Here is a 22281-nt window from a genome sequence, read left to right on the forward strand (position 1 = left end):
TTAAGTTACGATGAATTATACAGTGTTCTGTGGAACCTAAATGGCGGTATATGAATTACATAACTACATAACTGTTTTGTTGTTGTTTTAATTCTAGACCTTCAATACTCGTATCGTTATATTTCTCTGCATCGAATTTCCACTTTAATCCCAAACTTATCGTTGACGTACGCAAACTGCATTGGCCATGGAACCCTCTCACAAGAATTCCACGATAGTGTCCGTCCGTACGATGATAGACCGACTACAACATAAAGTGAGACGTTCTTCATCTATATTCCGCAATATCGTGAACGAGGGAAATCAGTGAGTACACCGGAATCACAAGAAGACCAAGGGAACAACCCCTCTATTAACGTAGATAGTTTATAGCTTACAAACTAAAGAGTACGTTAAATCGAGTAATATTTAGTGTTCTGCAACAGCCACGACACCGTCAAGAGTTCAGAACACAAAAAGAAATAGCTGTCACCATGACCATACATAGACCCCTTTGCGAAATTTGTCTACCATGTGCGTTTTCATAATCGTCCACTCTGTGTGCGAATGTGAGTGCGCCTTTTGTGTGCCAGATTATCTTAATATGTTATTTAAAATGCTATTTGGATTAAACCACTAACAGAAGATGAAGATTTAATATACAATGTGGTTAAATGCATCATATGATATATTCAGTAATATACATTCTCAGTTAAGTACAGTTTCCAGTATTGTTCTGCTGGGATTCCAACCCACACTCAATTACCAGTATACAAACTGAAGGTGAAGTTTGGTCACAATTACAGCATGTAACTGAATTGAATCAACGTGACTTGGCAATGCTTTTACACCATATCTTCTGTAATTCCATATTTTTAAAATGTATCTCACTAAACATTTCATCGGTATCACAGCAATTTACCGATAAACAAATCCTTACTTCTAAACCTGCAGCATCTCTCAGATTCTGAAGAGGCTATGATCTGCTTGCATTCCAAAGATGTCTGATAGCATGTCTCAAAACATGTTGATGTCTTGACATCCTCTGCTGTCAAGACGCCCACATCATGTCTCAAAAACAATGTTGATTCTTTGACGTCCTCTACTCAGAAGACGCCCACATCATGTCTCAAAAACAATGTCGATTCCTTGACGTCCTCTACTCACAAGACGATTACATCATGTCTTAAAACCAATGTTGATTCTTCGGTGTCCTCTACTCACAAGACGCCCACATCATATCTTAAAACCAATGTTGATGTCCTAGCATTCTCGACTCCAAAGGTTCAAACAGCATGTCGCAAAAACAACGTTGATCTGTTCCTATTCCCATGACGAATGTTCCAGGCGAATGCTCCAATAACTATATGTGAGGCGTTTTCTTTAAGGCCTTTAGGGACACGGAATGCCACGCTACATCAGTCTCGATTGAAAAACAAATTCAAATTAGTGTGGTTGGAATTCAAATGCATTTTTCTGTTAGTGTTCAGGTCGACAAGTGATAGCTCCTTTATTCCATATGGACATACTGATGAAACTGCCAGTCAGACCCACCACATTCTTTGCACCAATTAAGTCTCTATTCTTACCACTAGTGCATGCCTCTCAAATGAATTCGTTCACGAGGGTTTATTCAGTCAGTAGACATGGGGCCAAAGGATGAGATACTGAAAATACCTATGGTATCATAACAGTATACCAATATATTGTAACGAGTACGGAACGTGTATTCAAACAATACATTCACCGTGTCGATAATAATTATTGCGACAGTAACAACATCAATATTATGATCAGTAAGCGTGGAAAAATCACTTGCGGTAACAATGTTGTAGGAAGAGCTTTTATGAGATACTGAAGGCAAAGAGCTGCGTCCGTTGGCACTGCCAGATCATGAGAGAGAAGGACAAATACAAAACTGTCATGTACACTGTATATAGGAGTACAACGTCCCTATGATATCATTATTGTTACATATAAGTATACTTTTTTGTGTAGAGTGGGATGATAGACATATACTCTCAAACACTTCCAAGCAAATTCTCGCTCATTTCTTTCCAATATGTCGAGTGACTTCGTTGCCTTTTGAGCGGGTACAGAACTAAAGGGATTCTTCAACGTCTGAAAATAACGTCAAATAGGGTCATCAAATATTATCATCATCCGAAAAAAGCTTTTGCACACGTCATGTATGTATGACGGTTCACTGAAATGAAGCGGCAAATCGACATGACAATAGAGACTGTTATACTTACCAAAAGAAATGACTGTCATGTAACGCTTCCCAAGATCCAACTACGCCACCTCAAGCGGTAATCCCCACTTCATCAACACCCCTATCCAGCACTCATCAAACGTTAACACAACGTTCATATTTAATTCATTTAGAACATCAATCGATTCTGGTTTTCATTCCAGTTTCAACTTTACTAATGCAAAGTCATTTTCATGGGAACGAAACTGCCATTTTTGTAAGAGCAGAAAACTTTAGTAAGATCAAGGGACGTGATTCCCAGTAGACATTTTGGGACGGAAGACTTCAAAGCAAAAGCTGCTCGCTGCGTTAATTCAGTTAGCTTTAGATAATGCAGTTTCATGGAATCCGTGTACCAATGAATTTGCTACAGTGTGGCCCTTTTTCATCAGTCCACAAACACAGCTTAATCCTTTTAAATGTGTTAGCGTAAAGATATGCTTATTACATGCTATATCTAACCTAATGATGTACCTGCATCTGTGTTTAAGTTGATCGTAATACATACACGGCATAAGTATGAAGCACAATGAGATATATAATTACATATAGATCAAGCGTAATGAGATATATACATTTTACATATGGATCAAGCATCATGAGATATGTACATGTTATTTATGGATCAAGCGTAATGAGATATGTACATGTTACATATGGATCAATCGTTATGAGATATATAGATGTACCCCACATACAAGCGAGGTAGATTTTAATGTATCCCGCTGCCAGTGGCAACTTATTCGTTGCTTCGCATTACTACTTCTTTATCTCTAATGACACTGAATCACTGAAATGACACATGCTTTTTGCGAATGCAAATCGATTGAAGGGAGATTACTCTAAATCTGTTTGTCTTCTGCTGTCTGCAAAATCTAGCGATGCCTACGAAAAGATTTGAATTGAATTCCAATAAATAGGTTTTGACAAAACGTTCAAATGTAGTCCCTGAGGAAGGGGAATTACATTGCGACGATTTTACTAAGCTAATAACCTTCAGATAAACAGCAAGATGCAAGATTCGAATTGTTGATTCAAACAGGTTGGCTGAAGTGTCAACCCATACATCAACCATGCTCCCCCTTCATCATGAGCTTATGGACTTGTGAAAATCGGTGGTATAGAATAGGTCTTCAGCAACCCATGCTTGCCACAAGAGGCGGCAATGCTTGTCGTAAGAAGCGACTGGTGGGATCGGGTGGTCAGGCTGGCTGACTTGGTTGACACATGTCATCGGATCCCAGTTGCGCAGATCGAAGTTCATGCTGTTGATCACTAGATTGTCAGGTCCAGATTCGATTATTTACAGACCGCCGACATATACGTAAATTACACCCGTTCACCCACTCAAGTGCTAACGGATTACTGATGCGGTTAAAAATCAGTATGGTTACTGCACGTGAAAGGAACTCATCGTAGTGGATGATGTACCCATGTGCGGCTAGCGTCCAACTACCTGCAGCCAGTCGACTCTTAAACCAAGGATGTCTCAACATGGATTTATCATGACGTCGTGCCAGTCGCCGTCTACGGTGACTACTTCAGACGTTAGGCGTTGTTCCACGAGTCACCATGAAAGCTATGCATAAATATGCACCTTCAGATACTGTTCTGAAGATCAAACAACACACTAACTACTATCTTAATTAACCATCTCAGCATCATATCTTTTCAACATTAACATGTCTGCTTCAAGCCTAAATCATTGACCAACAAATGCATTTTACAAAGGCAAAAACACCTGCATTGATAACGGGCAAGCGTCGTGGTGAAGCGCGACTGTAGGATTCCACGATGGTCGACATCAGTGATGCTGTCAAAGGAGATCAGTAAAACGCTAATACCTGCTGCATTCACTGCAACTCAGTGAGCAGACAACGGGATGATTCGAGTGCATGCAGGTTATGTATGGATGTTATCAAAGAATGGCAAATGACTACTTTGTAAACCCTGGATACTTTGTGAATGGAACTATCCTGCTTCTAAGTCGAGTAATTATTCATTAAACGTAATAGTATATACGTCACACAGGTATCTGTATACCTGCAGATGTGCTGGATATGTTCTCCCTGTAGGTAGTGATGCGAGACTACAGCCCTTGCGGTAACACGTGTGGTCGCACTACAATGAAGGAAATTGTGCCATTCCGTCTCTAATAAAGCTTGTCCAGGTTTCTCATGACCAAAGGACGGGGTTGATTGTGGTATTACATGTATCGTATCGTATTCGAATAACTACATTCGGTAACGACAGTGTCATCAACAGCTGCATTGTTGCCTTACACTACAGCTACTGCTGAGTCTGACCACTGACGCGACAGACATATTTAATACAGCACGTCCATAAACAACAATAGCACCAGAGCTACCGCTATGAGAGACATCCTTTGTTTCAAATTAACAAATATATTCAGACAGTAAAGCTGCCTCTTGCTGCATGTTGTAATGTATATCCTGAGGGGAAATCCTCGTCTACTCACTGTTTTGTTAAAAGCGCCTACTCAGAAACACACCGCTTGACCAATATGTATCAGTGAATACACATTTCCATTTAGAATCAGTAAATATGTCTCTAAGTCAGACGTAAATATTGTCTCTATACGGGGGATTCTACACAACAGGAATCCACTTGCAGACCGATGTCAGGATAAAAATGTATCTTGGTCAGACCTGAATGTTGTCTCTACACGAGGGGATTCTACAAATGGAATCTACTTGCATACTGCTGTCAGGATAAATGTGTCTCTATAGATAACATTTATCAGATGTAAGACGATGCAGTTTTTTGTGTTTGGGTCTTTTACCATCATTTAGTCAAATTAAATGCCCTGAACAACAATATACATGATGGTTATATTAAATCATAATTTTTCAGCTGAGGTAAATTTGAAACAATCCCCATGTACTGTCATTACCTTAAGGTAATGTGGAAAATACATCTGAAGTTATGATTCTCTGATAGCACTAGTTATGTAAGCACAATACTGTAGATAGGAAAGAGCAGTATGTTCATTAAGTATACACCAACTATCGTAAAATTCAGATATCGGCATCGTTCGTGGAAACATCAGACAATGTCCCATGTGTCCCAATGTGATACAACATCACAGTGTTTGGACACGTACACTATCCTTCCACTGGGTTATTGTTGTGATTCGAATTCCCTATATAGTTTTAGATATGGGATACACATGGAAGAAAAACGTGTCGTGTATTGTAGAATATAGTGGTGATAATGAGATGGTAATTAAAGGACTCACCAAGTAATGATGCAGCAGAAGGGATATATCGATCAGATGCAAATATCCTCCCGGAAACCCAGAACCTATGAGAATTATAATCCGTTCACAGGGCATATAACAAAATGTCCAATTTTGCTGGTTTCAATCACACACTATATCGAGAGCCACTGACATTAGAATCCAGGCATTCACAATACTGTCTTACTCCTGGATCTGTGTCGGATGCTGACTTGAATTCCGTTTGCGATAACTAGACTTTATTGGAGGAATCGCGAGTTCCCATGTGACCGCTGAACAGGAACCGAGTATTAGACACTCGTGTGTTCTCGTGAAGGTCAAAACGTCCAAACTGCTGGATATATCCAGACTTAAACGTCTGAGGGAACCCAAATTGAATTTAAATCGTAATTTGGGAACAATTGATTTTTCTCTTCCCCCTCCTGTTCTTTATAGATGCGCCCGTCATGATCAATTTCCACCAAGCATTTTGAAAATATTCCTTGGAGGAAGGACTTCAATAGTACTGGAGAAAGTTCCACGAGTTGAATGTCAACACCATCTAATGAATGGAGTGGTTCTTGCTAGAAAAGTAAACACTACAGCTGATAGCGGTGCTTTCTTCTGCCTCAGGGTGCCACCAATGGGTGCTCTCTTCACTTGGACATACAGGATGGCATGAAGTTGGGGATGATTCTGCAACAAAAAATGAAATTTATGTCAAGGCATAGTGATGATAATCGCCTGATCCTGGAATCTAAAGCTGTTATGTACATGCATACATAATATATTTCAATCAGATACCGCCATTTTAATACGACAGTAGCTAAGACGTGCTATGGCCCTTTGGACTGCCTACCTTCGTGTTGTAATGTTCATTGTGCGTGTAGTGAGTCATAGATCGGTTGTGGGTTGAATACCTTTGCTTCGTTCACTACCTAAGCTGGCCATGTGTATGTTGTATATCTGATGAGGACAGCATGGGTGTATTCCATGTTGTGAATCCCAAGAGCAAGAAACATAACTATAGGGTGCACGGTCATGGCGGTGAGATATGAGTGCTTCAGTAAATAATCTGTTTTCCACTTTGTAAGAGTTTTCCACTCATCATTATATACGAGCGTCCCTATTTTATATCCTCCATCCACACTTTGGATGTTATTACTTCCACACTAACCCATTCTGTGAAGAGGAAAGACGGCTGGTTCAATTCCGTTCCTTTAATGAAGATGCCTTACATATATTTAACTGGCGGGAAATAGATGTACATGAGACGAACATTATGAAATGACCTAGCTCGACACATAACATGGGAAGCCAGAAGTAATTAAATAGCCATCGACAAATGGAAGCCAGGAGTTCCGGTACTGGTAGGCAAGAAGAAGTTATTTATATATACGCAAAGATAAAAAATGCGACAGACCACCAACCAGCAGAATCAATGTTAAACTGATGTTGTAGCAAATGGCATGTCAAATGTTTCAATGTATGGCCATGATCAACATACGAAAAGCACACCCTCATCCAAATGAGCCACAACACAACAGGGGTTCCGCAAGACCACACGGTCAGTCGCGAGTGCGTCCGCCTTCTGCATTCATGCAGGATTTATTTGAGGCGACAAAAATCAAGAAAATCCACATCGGAGGAATTATTTGTTATTGAAGGATTCAAGTGACGTTGTAAACCTAGCTCAAGTTAATTGTGCTCACTTGGTAAACATTACTAGAACCATGCCTGTGACACATGAACATCGTTCTGAATCAAGACACTGTGTAACTCGAGCAACATGTGAAGCGAACCTTTCCCTCATCTCCACTCACGTACTCCTCCTCCATGGCCTTCATTCGCAATGAACATAAACAATCAAAGCATTCTACATCACATTAGGTTTGGATGACAGGTATTCGGTATGAAGTGAGTGAGTGAGTTTTACGCTGCACTCAACCAATATTCCAGCTATATGAGGACGGTCTGTAAATAATCGAGTCTGGACAAGACAATCCAGTGATCAACAACATGAGCATCGATATGCGCAATTGGGAACCGATGACACGTGTCAACCAAGTCAGCCAGACTGACCACCCGATCCCGTTAGTCGGGTATGAATGTATGTGTCAGGTGTGATGGTGTATATACGAGTAGGTGACAGGCATCGGGTATGAAAGTGTGTCAGGTATGAAAGTATACTTTGGGTAGGATGAACACGCCCGTCGGTAATGTGTTGATTCATAACTTACAGATCTTGGAAACTCTCAAACTCTCGAAACAACTGACCCCTCCAGAAGATTACACGCTCATAATTAGAACTAAACAAGTTGCACTTCCCTTTGAAAATAGTTTATGGGTGAGACAGCACACCAAACGTCCGTCCCACGGGGGAAATGTCAGATGCTGATAACCTTCTCACACAAACACCTTCTCCCACTTTATTGTGGCGGGCCTGGTGTCCACACCTCTCTAAACTGTCAGGCAAACACAGCAGCAGGATATCCATGGGAACGTTGTCTCATGATGTGTGGTGCAAGACGTTCTCTCCTTGTATGCGATGCATTGATGATATCCTGACAAAGATTATATAGTTACTAGACTTTTTACTCAAATTGTGATTGCAAAGAATAATCTGCTTCTGATGCAATTTGTGAGCTGCTTGAGGCAGCGGATATCTGACAAAAACTGATCTCTACAATTTAATTCCGAATGCGGTTTGGTTTGAAATATTTTGCTGGCTTTTGCTCGCAACGAATCCCAGCGTAGAGAAAGTTCGGGTTGTTCATTATCCATGCGCGTATGCCCAATGGCGATGGTATTAATGAATCGATAGTTGGCTTTACGATGGAGGCCGATGAGGCACTTATGATTTCAGGCTGAATCGAGGCACGACTGATGTATTCATCCAAGGATTCATACTAGATTCATCGCCACTGTATTAAGCAGCCCTGAGGCTAGGGTAAGTCGATACAGTCTGAGCCATTACATACAGATGGTAGGTTACTATGAGACGACAAGACGCACTCGATAGTATGATCCCAATCTCTGTACGTCCTTGTCCCTGTATTACACTTGACACTCACTGATGAGACAAATACTTATAGCACCAAAGACATAGTCAGCCTGCCGTCAAGAAACTCTGTTAACTAATAAATAATTGCGATGTTGATGCACTTGAAACACCACTTGCGAAATATTCATAGCATCAGTCCTTGCGTGCCGCTTACACGTGTTTTATGCAATACTTCCATATGCATGTATCTCTGCTGAAAGCATGAAACAGACCAAATGTCACCTGCTGTGTTTAATTTCAAGGAAAGCAGAATGGTTGATACAGGAATTCAGATGCTGGATTTGCACTTATATATTTCAATTACTTTGTTGTGATGTAATCACATCGGTTTATACAACTGTATACATTTACAACCCACATGATTACATTGTAAACCATGTGGTGGACCCAGCTACTATATCATTGGTATATTGTACAGCATTAGTTCCCCGATAAATAGTATATGTCATGACACATGTAAGCCTTACATCCTCCGTTACATGTAGGGATATGGTAATACAGAGGGCTGTCACATATGCTGTCTGACTCCATTGTATACTGTGTGTCTGGTTCCATGGCGTTGCCTCGAGCACAGAGAGCAGCCTCTAGCTCATCCCCGATTCAACAATGGTGTTATACAATGTATACAATCATGTACTTGGCTACACATCGCTTCATAAATATGTTAAACGTTATGCCTATGGACAGTATGTATTGAAAAGCAATTACTGAATACCTTCAGACAGTCTTCAGTATAGTTGTAAATATGTCCTATGCGAATACAGTTTAAGGATCTCTATGTACAGTTGACATGACCATTTGTGACTAAAACATAAAACAGCACATACAAATATAGAAATATAGTGTATTATTTCCTGTAAACACAGGGTTCACCGTCTCTTCAAATGCATTTGTTATATTACAGTATGAGAAAGGCAATCCTATTGTGCAAAGAGAACCCATGTAGCACACAAGCACGCACGCACACACACGCACACACGCGTACGCACACATGTATGTTCCCCCTTCCTCTACGGAAAGGGTACCGAATGACATATTTGAGTGTTAGTGTCCTCCAGTTCCCGACGGACCTCTTCGTCCAGGACTCTTCCATCTCGTGCCCCGCTGTAATTACTGGGGTCGGCTTCCTATGCATGTGAAAAACGTACCGATTGGGCCAGGATTGGAATGCTAAGTGTGAATAGGGATGGAGAACTGAGAGGAAGCTGAATGTAATCAATTTTTCCCCCTCATCCAACCTAGCTGACAAACCCGACCATTGATTCCGTGCCGGGAAAATGTGTTGTTCGACGCCAATAGCTTAAAAGGGTCTTCTCTCGCTAGATGTGTCATAAATCGGATTCGGCTTACTCCCCGGGTGTTTTGACGCTATAGAATTAACGCTTCTCCTGTGATGTACATTGGCTTTCCGTTTAATTGGCTGTATGGATTAACTGAATGGTTTGTATTTTCAGACGATTTGTCATTCAGCCTCACTTAGGGATGCTGTGGAAGGCGCAAGAAATGAAAGAGAAAAGGGTGTTCATGAGAGGAATGACTGTCCGATTATATAATCGATTAACCCAATTGGGACTGCATGAGTAAAGATTCATTTTCAGGAAAAGATGTCATCATAAACTGGAGTCTCTGCTCGTAGTCGAGTCTCGGCAATAAACTAGACCTAGACCCGAGAGCTACATAGATCTCCCTGCGCAGGCTGATTGGTCAGCAGCTGATCTAAACAAACTGGCTGTAGGTAGTTAATTCTTGGGAGTTCTGTTAAATTATGTGATGCAACCGAAGTGAACTGACAACATTGAGGGTGGTGGACATGGAACAAAGTCGTTGAGTTCAACTATATAGCCACGACAGGGAACTACGCAGAGCATGACAGGCCTAGAGTGACTGTTGAGCTGTCTCACTGGACCAACTGTCGGAGACACAGAGTGACAACGGTCAGTTAGCTGTCTCACTAACCTATCTGTCGGAGACACAGAGTGACAACGGTCAGTTAGCTGTCTCACTGGCCTAACTCCTGTAGGAGACACAAAGGGATAACTGTTACCTGTATCGATGGCCAAACTCATACCAGAGCTGTATACAGAAATGCCAATCACATGTCTCCTTGGCTCAGCTCGTGTTAGAGCTAAATACAGAGAAGTGTCTTTCAGATGTCTCACTGGCCAAATTCCTGTCAGACTTACACACAGAGAGCTGTGTATCATATGTCTCACTAGCTCATCTCCTGTCAGAGCTGCACACAGAGGAAAGTCAATTAGCTGTCTCACTGACTCAACCCATATCAGAGCTACATACAGAGAACTAGCCACTGAGCTTTCTCACTGGCCCAAAGTATATGTAAATGACAAACTGTCATTGAACTTTCTCCGTTGGCCCAACGTATGCCACAGTAACTCAGAGGCAACTCCAGTGACCTGATGCGATGAACCATCCAATACCAGAATTCCACACTAACAACTTCAGGGGAATATCTGAATATTTTTTTCGAATCCCAAATCTGAATGTGTTCTTATGTATGTATGTATGTATGTATGTATGTATGTATGTATGTATGTATGTATGTATGTATGTATGTATGTATGTATGTATGTATGTATGTATGTATGTATGTATGTATGTATGTATGTATGTATGTATGTATGTATGTATGTATGTATGTATGTATGTATGTATGTATATATGTATCTATGTATGTGTCTATGTATCTATGTATGTATGTGTCTATGTATCTATGAATATATTTTTCAGATTGGCGATTCAATACATACATTCGGAATTCGGGATTCGGGATGTATGTATGTACGAGTAAATCCCCGAACAGAAAGATAGTGCCTTTCGTGCATAATGAGAACTTGTTCACAAAACTTGTAGGCTAATATTATATATCTAATCAAGACCTTATTTTCAGATGACTCTGTCAGACAGTTCCAACCGTCAAGGCGGGTTGCTAGTACGTCTCAGTACATACATACATACATACATACATACATACATACATACATACATACATACATACATACATACATACATACATACATACATACATACATACATACATACATACATACATACATACATACATACATACATACATACATACATACATACATACATACATACATACATACATACATACATACATACATACATACATACATACATACATACATACATACATACATACATACATACATACATACATACATACATACATACATACATACATACATACATACATACATACATACATACATACATACATACATACATACATACATACATACATACATCCATCCCGAATCCCAACTTCATGTAGAGAGCTTCATGTTAGGGGTTACACACTTTCCGCGAGCCTACTTGATGTCTAAACCAACATCAAAGTGATACGCTGAGACGTACTAGCAACCCGCCTTGACGGTTGGAACTGTCTGACAGAGTCATCTGAAAATAAGGTCTTGATTAGATATATAATATTAGCCTACAAGTTTTGTGAACAAGTTCTCATTATGCACGAAAGGCACTATCTTTCTGTTCGGGGATTTACTGGTTTAACACACGTCTCTTACTTCTTCTCACGACATGACCAGATTTACATCAAAGAGGGCAAAACATTAGTCATCTCCACAACCCAGGTCCATGGGTGGAACTTGCCTCTCTGACACTACATAATGTGTTTCTTTCAAGAGCAATTTGATTACCCTGGATTATCGTTATTCCATCACACATCAGTCCTGCAAAGACAAGGATAACGAAAATCATACATGCCTTTGATTAAGAATTGTTTTTGATGATATTGTTTCCGACAGGATTCTAGTTGTATTTCAAACATCCCCTCCTGAATGCAACTCTTGAAAGGTCCACCATGAAAAGAATAACAGTCTGTCTACAAACAGATGAACAAGTGTTTAAGTGACGTGAGTGTAATTACTGACATGTTTTGCCGAGTGACCTGCTGAAATACAAAAATATTTTCCACACTCTGTCCATAATAGGATCGGGCTGGCTGATGGCAGTCTAGATGAGTTTAGTTCTGTTCTAGTGTCTGGCGTCCAAGCGATGTGAGAACATACAGGTACCGAGAATCGCGTACCCACAGTTGTCTTATACTCACAAAGAGCCCCCAATCCAACCATCATCCGAATGTTGCGGGCAATGCTCGGGCAGCCTCAGACACTTAGAGATTTGGCCTCGCAGCGCATACCAAGCTTAACAAAGTGGAATGTTCTACGTGCATTGTGCGAGTTACGTTGTACTGAGCCCGACAGAAAATGTTGGCCTTCTTGGAAAACAAAATGATGGATGTAATTTAATGGAAGACTTACTAAACAGACTATAACGCAATTAGTCGCTACTTGTGGAACTGGAGAAAGGTTCTGGTCCACTTTCACAAACCTACACCGCGCACTGTGATTAAACGTTAAGCGAACTTACCCAATTAGTTACTTGTTCGCCTGACATTTGGCGTAAAGCGTTGATGTAGAGGATTTATTTAGTTTTTTTAAAAAAAACTATCGTGTGCATGTGTAAGTTAAAAAAACACGTGATATTTCTCAGTGTAGCCTCTTAGCAGAGAAACATGGGCGCTGCATAGTGTGCTGACGAATGTATCAATTAGCTTGCCTTGTCCTTTGACCGACAACTAACTTCTAATATTACAGTACATTCACGCTGGAACGGTACATTCTGCATCAAATTAAACAGCATTTCATCTGAAATCTGACACAGAAGTGTGTCTGCATTGGGTAGACACATGTACAAGAATATAAACTATGGATAAACCATACCACGGTTCTACCCAGTGCCCCACACACGTGGCAGGGTGCAGGAATCTCGAGAGGTCCTGTAGCATATTTGAGCTATCAGTGAAATAAGCACTAATTGACTATAAATACCATTATTTATGTTGTATTAGCACATCGTGATAAACATCAAGGACATACAAATATAATAAGCGCAATGCCACATATGTCTCGTATACAGTACACACTGAACTGTCATCACAAAATGTTCCATGAGTCGTATATTATAGAACCAGTATAGACAAAGCCTTCAACTTCACCTCTATAAACTCACCTTCAGCAGTATTTACATATGTTCTTCGCGCCGTATTTTAAACCAAACGATTTGAAAAATAGCTCCTTATCTGACCGTGGGTGTCGCATAGAACGCAGTAACCTGATCACAAATAATGTTCTATATCTTCAACTTCCCACCAGGTTTATGTTACGCCAATTCCCTAAAATATAACAATGTCTATGGCTATAAAGTAAAATTTGTTTACCTAGATATAAAGTAATATATAACACTCCGTCCTTTGCCACTAACGAAGTAAACCCTGACTCAAAAATTTCTTCCTAATTGTGTAAATTGGTAAGGGCAATTCAAACCAAGTGCTCACTGAATAGCGGTGTAAAAATGAACTTATCCTCATCTCTGGTAATCACTGCTATTTGGCAGTACATATTTTATTGACAGGAAGAGATTTTAATGGTCAGAATATGTTGATAATCATGCAGATTTCATTGGACTGATGCAGAGTGGTTCACCGAGTGATGTTGGAAGCAGCTGATGTGATGATACTCTCTGACCGTGCCAATCATACATGATCTTGTTCAATGTAGTATTGTAATTTCTGGTAGCAGCCTTCCCTTCCACATAGTTTCACCCACTAAAAGACTGAGCCACCATGCAGACACACATCTGCCATTTGTATCCATCTATTGTATGTTCGTATGAAAATGGCTCCTGAACATCGCGTTGAATAACTTCTCATGGTCATTGAGCAATTGGATTGTCACAGTAGGCAATGCAACAACACGATACATGGTTTGCCTGGCATAGTTCCGGGTGTGAAATAGATGGCCCCACACTCGTTCGAGAGATGATCTCGTATTAAGGTGATGAGTGTTATCAAACTTCATTGGAGTCTACCTCACCATTACATGTGTCTCTACAACAATGACCCTAAGCCATTGATTTCCGACCTTGATGTGGTTCACATGGATACTAACAGAAGTAACAAGCTTTCAGCCTGTCTAATTGGCGGGATCCTGTTTACCGAGACTGACTCGCCTTTCTCTCCACAGTTTCAGATTGCTAGACCAAACGGAGAGACAACTTGCTCACAGTAACCATGCTGGAGCGTGCCATCTTTCCTCCAAGCCACTGACAAGAAAGTAGACACACTTCAGATGGAAGTGCAAAACCCCTTCGGGTCGAGAGACTTCAAGGAGTTAGTACAGGTGTTATATCTTAAATCTGGCGTCAAAAGTGAGAAGGATGGGTATCTGTTATTTCCCAGGTATCTGGAATAACAGAACCTTGCTCAGTGTGTTGATTGCTTTAGACATTGACATTCAGTATCAGTTTGAACTCAGTTCAGTGCACTGTTCATTCTTTTCGTCTGTCAACATCACAAAACCAACTTCTATCTTTGCATCACGTTCAAAGAGAGGTAAATCAAATTTAATACATGTATTATCCAGTTACACGAAGACATTTCCGTATGACACGACTTGATGTATATGTGAACATTGTGCAGTTTTCACCTCTAAATCCGAAATATATACACCGATAATATAAACGTTTTGTCGCGATTTCACGCGAACACACTTTCGAAATATTTGTAAATTCTCAAAGTTAACATGGGAACAGGACTCTGTTTACTTGCCAAAATCTGTAAACATCGACGTAATCGCAGAATTGCATAGGGAGTAATTCTATTTGAACTAGGCAGAATGAGAACACGCGATATTACAGCATGAGGTTGAAAGGAGCTGTCTCTGTGGGCAAAAACACTTGTAAAGAGAAAGTGGTATTTTTTCCAGGTGCCATGCTCTGCCTTTCAGACTACTGATCCCATCTACTGACATCACGGAACAAGATCAATGGTTGAGAAACACTCTGACATTCAGGACGAGAACACTTTGTTTCCAGATTAGCAGATATCTCCAGACACGATAATGGTGCTCTGACCAAGGGACATCTTCGCTGGGGTAACATAATCGGCACCTATATGGTGTATCCAAGTCCTAAACCAAATCTACATTTAATGTCAATCACATACAGTGCATTATTCCATAGAAATAGAGATTGGTTCTCGTCGACAAATGTTAACAGACTTACAAAGATTGCAGGGGCAAGATGTCTTCTTTGTCTTGATTTGATGACGATGTTCCTCACAAATTGATGCTTTCGTTAGTGACATCGTGTCATTTGCAATTCCTTGCAGCTCAGTCTTCTGGGGTCAACCATTAATCTGTCGGTGTCATCTCATTTTGTACTTAATTATCTCCTTGGTGGTGAGTTTAGCTTGAAATAGAAACAGATTGTAACTCTGAATATATTATTCACAAACAAAACGAGAGCAGTTACTATTGAACCTGTCCCCATTTGTTACCAGATCATCATTTCGTACAACAACCACGAATCCATACTATGCATCTACTTAAGAAGGAAAATATATAAGTGTACAGTGTACAAATGAATACACTTCCATAAAAAAGGACGTCGAGATAAGCTGTTTTACAATGCAGCATATTTCCTGACTCACGATTCCGATCAGATGAATAGGAGAAATCTATCAATTTGAACAGGTGGAAGTCCACAACCTGTGACCATAAAGCGGTGCCTGTTGTGATGTAACTGAGAGTTTGCAGAGCGCCCACAATTCCAAGCATGCGCAGAATATAACAACAGAATTGGCTTACTCAAATTAGATAACAGCGAGTGCAAGTGTATGTATGCCGTGGCAATCACAAAATGAAATCACGCGTTATTGAATATCGGCAATGCTCCGGTTTTAATACTATAGAACTGTGCAATCCTGGCTTCTCTTCAGCAAGGCCGTAATCAAAAAGTCAGTAGAAGGTGTCTCATAAACGACTGGTAGACGGTAGACAGGTTGCTAATATAGGAATCAACAGCTCAGTGATATATGGTAGGCAGACAGTAATATCTTTCACTGGATATTTTGGTCGGACGTCCTAGAGAGTGACTCGATAGATTATTGGCACTGGTTTGTGGCATAGTTGAAACGTCCTCTTGTTGACATAGCCACGGATGCGTTGCCATTGATGGTGAGAACTGCACATCAAAGGATATTACTGACAAAAACAGAACCACTCGAGAAATAGTTCCACTCGAACACTGCACACCAAGGATAACACTGTCAAGACACAGGATCTAAAAATGGTGCGAATCCATTCGGTTTCAAATCTTTAAGCCCCCATCCCCCAATCGTGCAACAAAGAGCCAACACTATGTCACTAGCATAGCCAGATTCAGTGAAAGCGTGTCTCTCACTAAGCCCGATTCTGTGAAATCATGTCTTTTACATAGCCAGATTCTGTGAAAGCATGTCTTTTACATAGCCAGATTCAGTGAAAGCGTGTCTCTCACTAAGCCAGATTCTGTGAAATCATGTCTTTTACATAGCCAGATTCTGTGAAAGCATGTCTCTCACATAGCCAGATTCAGTGAAAGTGTGTCTCTCACTAAGCCAGATTCTGTGAAATCATGTCTTTTACATAGCCATTTTCTGTGAAAGCATGTCTCCAACTTAGCCAAATTTTGTGAAAGACAGATTCTGTGAAAGCGTGTCTCTCACTTAGCCAAATTCTGCGAAAGCCAGATTTTGTGAAAGCAAGTCTCTCACTTAGTCAGATTTTTGAAAGCATGTCTCTCACATAGCCAGGGTGGGATTTGGCTGACTGGGGTAAATGTTTTGAATACACATATTCCTTAGTCTGTATGAGCACAATGCTCAGTTAGTGAATTATTCTGCGTATTTGTTACGATGATGTGCGGGCAAGTAAGGTGCATAAAACGACACGCTAGCCGTTTGGACATGTACTATACGATAGTACATGATTCACTTTAGAATCGAGCACACCCTATGTTTTCATCACCTACTGCAGCTCTCTGTAAGAGTCGGAAAATCCCTTACTGCGTCTTTACCGTGACATATGGAAGCGTCTGTCTCATCACTACCAGAGGATTGGTGGCGTCTTGATGCTCTTCAACGATTCCCAGGTCACAATAACACCACCTTCCTTGATCATATTATATGACTTCCCTGACGTTGCAATTAGGAGCGGTTGTTACAACGTCCTGTAGAGCTGTTCAATGCAGTACCTCCTGGTCTGAGAACGATACACGGCATATGACACAAAAAGAGACTTATGATAGTTCCGTAAATGAATTACACCTAACACCATGCCGGAAAGAGCAATAACTGCGGCGTTGTTGTCCGTGGTGGGATATAGTTCAGAGGAGGACAACACGAGACGGCAAGTATATTGCTGACGTTTCAAATTGATGTTGCTGATGCTGGTGTATTTCCTTCTGGTTCACTGACCAAGATAGGACGTAAAAGGTTTTGCCATCAGTTTTATCGGCTTGGTATCGGCTTCAAGCAGGTGTATGATTGTCCACCAGCGTACTCCCTGTCTGAAACAGATTGGATTCTTGCTGGTTAAGCCTGGACATCCATAATGAAAGAGGATGGACAGACTTAAGTGTCCGTCTGATGCTGACACTGTTGCGTTTCACCTGGATAGGGATTCAGAACGTCAATACATTCTGTACCAAAATGTTAATAACTGTGCGGCAGATACCAGAGACGCCTGTTCCTGCTGGTGCACTGGAGTTAACTTCATTTGGTTTCACATTGTGACGATGTTTTCGCTTGCTCAGTCGGCAATATTCCAGCGGCGGTCTGTACACAATCGAGTTTGCACCAGGCAATCCAGTGACCAACTTCCATCTACACAATTGGAATACGGTGACAAGAGTCAACCAAGTCAGCGAGATTGACCACCGGACTATGTGACGATGTCACACACGTTTATTTCTCATGTTACCAATCCCTCTTTCCAGTATCACCATTTCAACGTGTGACCGTATCACCCCCATAACTACAACAGTATCACCACTTCCACGTGTGACCGTATCACCTCTGTAACTACAACAGTATCACTACTTTCACGTGTGACCGTATCACCTCTATAACTACAACAGTATCACTACTTTCACGTGTGACCGTATCACTTCTATAACTACAACAATATCACTACTTCCACGTGTGACCGTATCACTTCTATAACTACAACAATATCACTACTTCCACGTGTGACCGTATCACCTCTATAACTACAACAATATCACCACTTCCACGTGTGACCGTATCACCTCTATAACTACAACAGTATCACCACTTCCACGTGTGACCGTATCACCTCTGTAACTACAACAGTATCACTACTTTCACGTGTGACCGTATCACCTCTATAACTACAACAATATCACCACTTCCACGTGTGACCGTATCACCCCCATAACTACAACAGTATCACCACTTCCACGTGTGACCGTATCACCTCTGTAACTACAACAGTATCACTACTTTCACGTGTGACCGTATCACCTCTATAACTACAACAGTATCACTACTTTCACGTGTGACCGTATCACTTCTATAACTACAACAATATCACTACTTCCACGTGTGACCGTATCACTTCTATAACTACAACAATATCACTACTTCCACGTGTGACCGTATCACCTCTATAACTACAACAATATCACCACTTCCACGTGTGACCGTATCACCTCTATAACTACAACAGTATCACCACTTCCACGTGTGACCGTATCACCTCTGTAACTACAACAGTATCACTACTTTCACGTGTGACCGTATCACCTCTATAACTACAACAATATCACCACTTCCACGTGTGACCGTATCACCTCTATAACTACAACAGTATCACCACTTCCACGTGTGGCCGTATCGCCTCTATAACTACAACAGTATCACTACTTCCACGTGTGACCGTATCACCTCTATAGCTACAACAGTGTCATCCCTATGTACAAAGTTAACAATGCTAATAAACGCTCCCTGAATAACGGTTGGCTTTGATATATGAGGAATATCAAAAGACGGAAACATGTTATCAGCAGTGCAACAGATGGAATTACCACAAACGGCGTCATTGTATGACATTATCTGCCTGTGAGCAATCATATCTGTACTGAATGTATTACTTGACTGCCTTCAACATTTGTTTTAAGCCAGACCGAGGTAGCTGTAGACGCATGCTGTCGTCTGTGGGAGCCGTGCGTAGTTTATCTTAAGGTTGAGTAATTAACTATTTTAAATTAACCTAATGTAACTTCAAATACCCCTGCACAAGTGAACACGGGGCAGGATCCGAATGTGTTTTCAAGCGTTTCTCAGCGATATGTTCGCAAAAAGGGACCATGAAACTTTCCTGAAATCCTTGAAGCATTTCAACTCCCCCGCAGTGTACTTACTTAGCGATCTATTTGAAAATCAAGAGAGGTTAAACAAAGTTAATTCAGAGTTATCTTGAGTCTTGATACAGATCAGACAAGTGACACGGCAGTCCTTCTGTCCTCCTCTCAGATCTGGATCGGAATGTTACAATATCCGGTTAGAACAGAGGAAACAGTCAGCGAAACTGAAGATGAACAGACTGCTTAGGAACAATCAACACATGCAACAAATCCTTTAACGCTGAGTTGGAAAATACACAGATCATTAAGATTGATATCAGCAGTAAGACAGGTATTCGTTTAATACAGAGAAGCTAGTCATTACGCCAGTTTTATTGGACTATCTCAATAAAACATCGTCCTCTCTCGGAGCCATACGTGTCACGCTATCTTCACACTCAAGAGGTCATCTGCTCACAGATGTAATGGTATATAGCGGCTATTAAGGGGTTGATTGTATCTTCAGTTCAACCACTACACTACAAAGATATAACGGTTCAAATAAGAGATGTACTTTTATAGTATTCTGTATGTATCAGTATAATAAACAGTCGTTCTCCATCTGCATGTATCACTACAATAAGCACAGTCGTTCTCCATCTGCATGTATCAGTACAATAAGCACAGTCGTTCTTCCATTTGCATGTATCAGTACAATAAGCACAGTCGTTCTTCCATTTGCATGTATCACTACAATAAGCACAGTCTTTCTTCCATCTGCATGTATCAGTACAATAAGCACAGTCGTTCTCCATCTTCATGTATCACTACAATAAGCACAGTCGTTCTCCATCTGCATGTATCACTACAATAAGCACAGTGGTTCTTCCATCTGCATGTATCACTACAATAAGCACAGTCTTTCTTCCATCTGCATGTATCAGTACAATAAGCACAGTGGTTCTTCCATTTGCATGTATCAGTACAATAAGCACAGTCTTTCTTCCATCTGCATGTATCACTACAATAAGCACAGTCGTTCTCCATCTGCATGTATCAGTACAATAAGCACAGTCTTTCTTCCATCTGCATGTATCACTACAATAAGCACAGTTGTTCTCCATCTGCATGTATCACTACAATAAGCACAGTCTTTCTCCATCTGCATGTATCACTACAATAAGCACAGTCTTTCTTCCATCTGCATGTATCAGTACAATAAGCACAGTCTTTCTCCATCTGCATGTATCACTACAATAAGCACAGTCGTTCTTCCATCTGCATGTATCACTACAATAAGCACAGTCTTTCTTCCATCTGCATGTATCACTACAATAAGCACAGTCTTTCTCCATCTGCATGTATCAGTACAATAAGCACAGTCTTTCTCCATCTGCATGTATCAGTACAATAAGCACAGTCGTTCTTCCATCTGCATGTATCACTACAATAAGCACAGTCTTTCTTCCATCTGCATGTATCACTACAATAAGCACAGTCTTTCTCCATCTGCATGTATCAGTACAATAAGCACAGTCGTTCTCCATCTGCATGTATCACTACAATAAGCACAGTCTTTCTCCATCTGCATGTATCAGTACAATAAGCACAGTCGTTCTTCCATTTGCCTGTATCAGTACAATAAGCACAGTGGTTCTTCCATTTGCATGTATCAGTACAATAAGCACAGTCTTTCTTCCATCTGCATGTATCAGTACAATAAGCACAGTCTTTCTTCCATCTGCATGTATCACTACAATAAGCACAGTCGTTCTCCATCTGCATGTATCACTACAATAAGCACAGTCTTTCTTCCATCTGCATGTATCACTACAATAAGCACAGTCTTTCTTCCATCTGCATGTATCACTACAATAAGCACAGTCTTTCTTCCATCTGCATGTATCACTACAATAAGCACAGTGGTTCTTCCATCTGCATGTATCACTACAATAAGCACAGTCTTTCTTCCATCTGCATGTATCACTACAATAAGCACAGTCTTTCTCCATCTGCATGTATCACTACAATAAGCACAGTCTTTCTTCCATCTGCATGTATCAGTACAATAAGCACAGTCGTTCTCCATCTGCATGTATCACTACAATAAGCACAGTCTTTCTCCATCTGCATGTATCACTACAATAAGCACAGTCTTTCTCCATCTGCATGTATCACTACAATAAGCACAGTCTTTCTTCCATCTGCATGTATCACTACAATAAGCACAGTCTTTCTTCCATCTGCATGTATCAGTACAATAAGCACAGTCGTTCTTCCATTTGCATGTATCACTACAATAAGCACAGTCGTTCTCCATCTGCATGTATCAGTACAATAAGCACAGTCTTTCTTCCATCTGCATGTATCACTACAATAAGCACAGTTGTTCTCCATCTGCATGTATCACTACAATAAGCACAGTCTTTCTCCATCTGCATGTATCACTACAATAAGCACAGTCTTTCTTCCATCTGCATGTATCAGTACAATAAGCAC

The 22281-nt window shown here is 40.7% G+C and overlaps 2 protein-coding genes across 4 annotated transcripts in view; both read right to left on the reverse strand.

The window, feature by feature from the left end:
• The window catches only part of LOC137283639 (solute carrier family 22 member 4-like), a 77191-nt gene that overhangs the window by 38310 nt on the left and 16600 nt on the right, over positions 1–22281 (reverse strand). For all 3 annotated transcript variants that reach the window (XM_067815240.1, XM_067815238.1, XM_067815241.1), the window contains exon 2: positions 5493–6167. The gene's annotated coding sequence lies outside the window, so the exon portion shown is untranslated. The remainder of the gene's footprint in view (positions 1–5492; positions 6168–22281) is intronic.
• The window catches only part of LOC137283640 (SPRY domain-containing SOCS box protein 3-like), a 445038-nt gene that overhangs the window by 16295 nt on the left and 406462 nt on the right, over positions 1–22281 (reverse strand). The window lies entirely within an intron of this gene.

Source organism: Haliotis asinina, chromosome 5 (genome assembly GCF_037392515.1).
Source record: "Haliotis asinina isolate JCU_RB_2024 chromosome 5, JCU_Hal_asi_v2, whole genome shotgun sequence".
NCBI lineage: Eukaryota > Metazoa > Mollusca > Gastropoda > Lepetellida > Haliotidae > Haliotis > Haliotis asinina.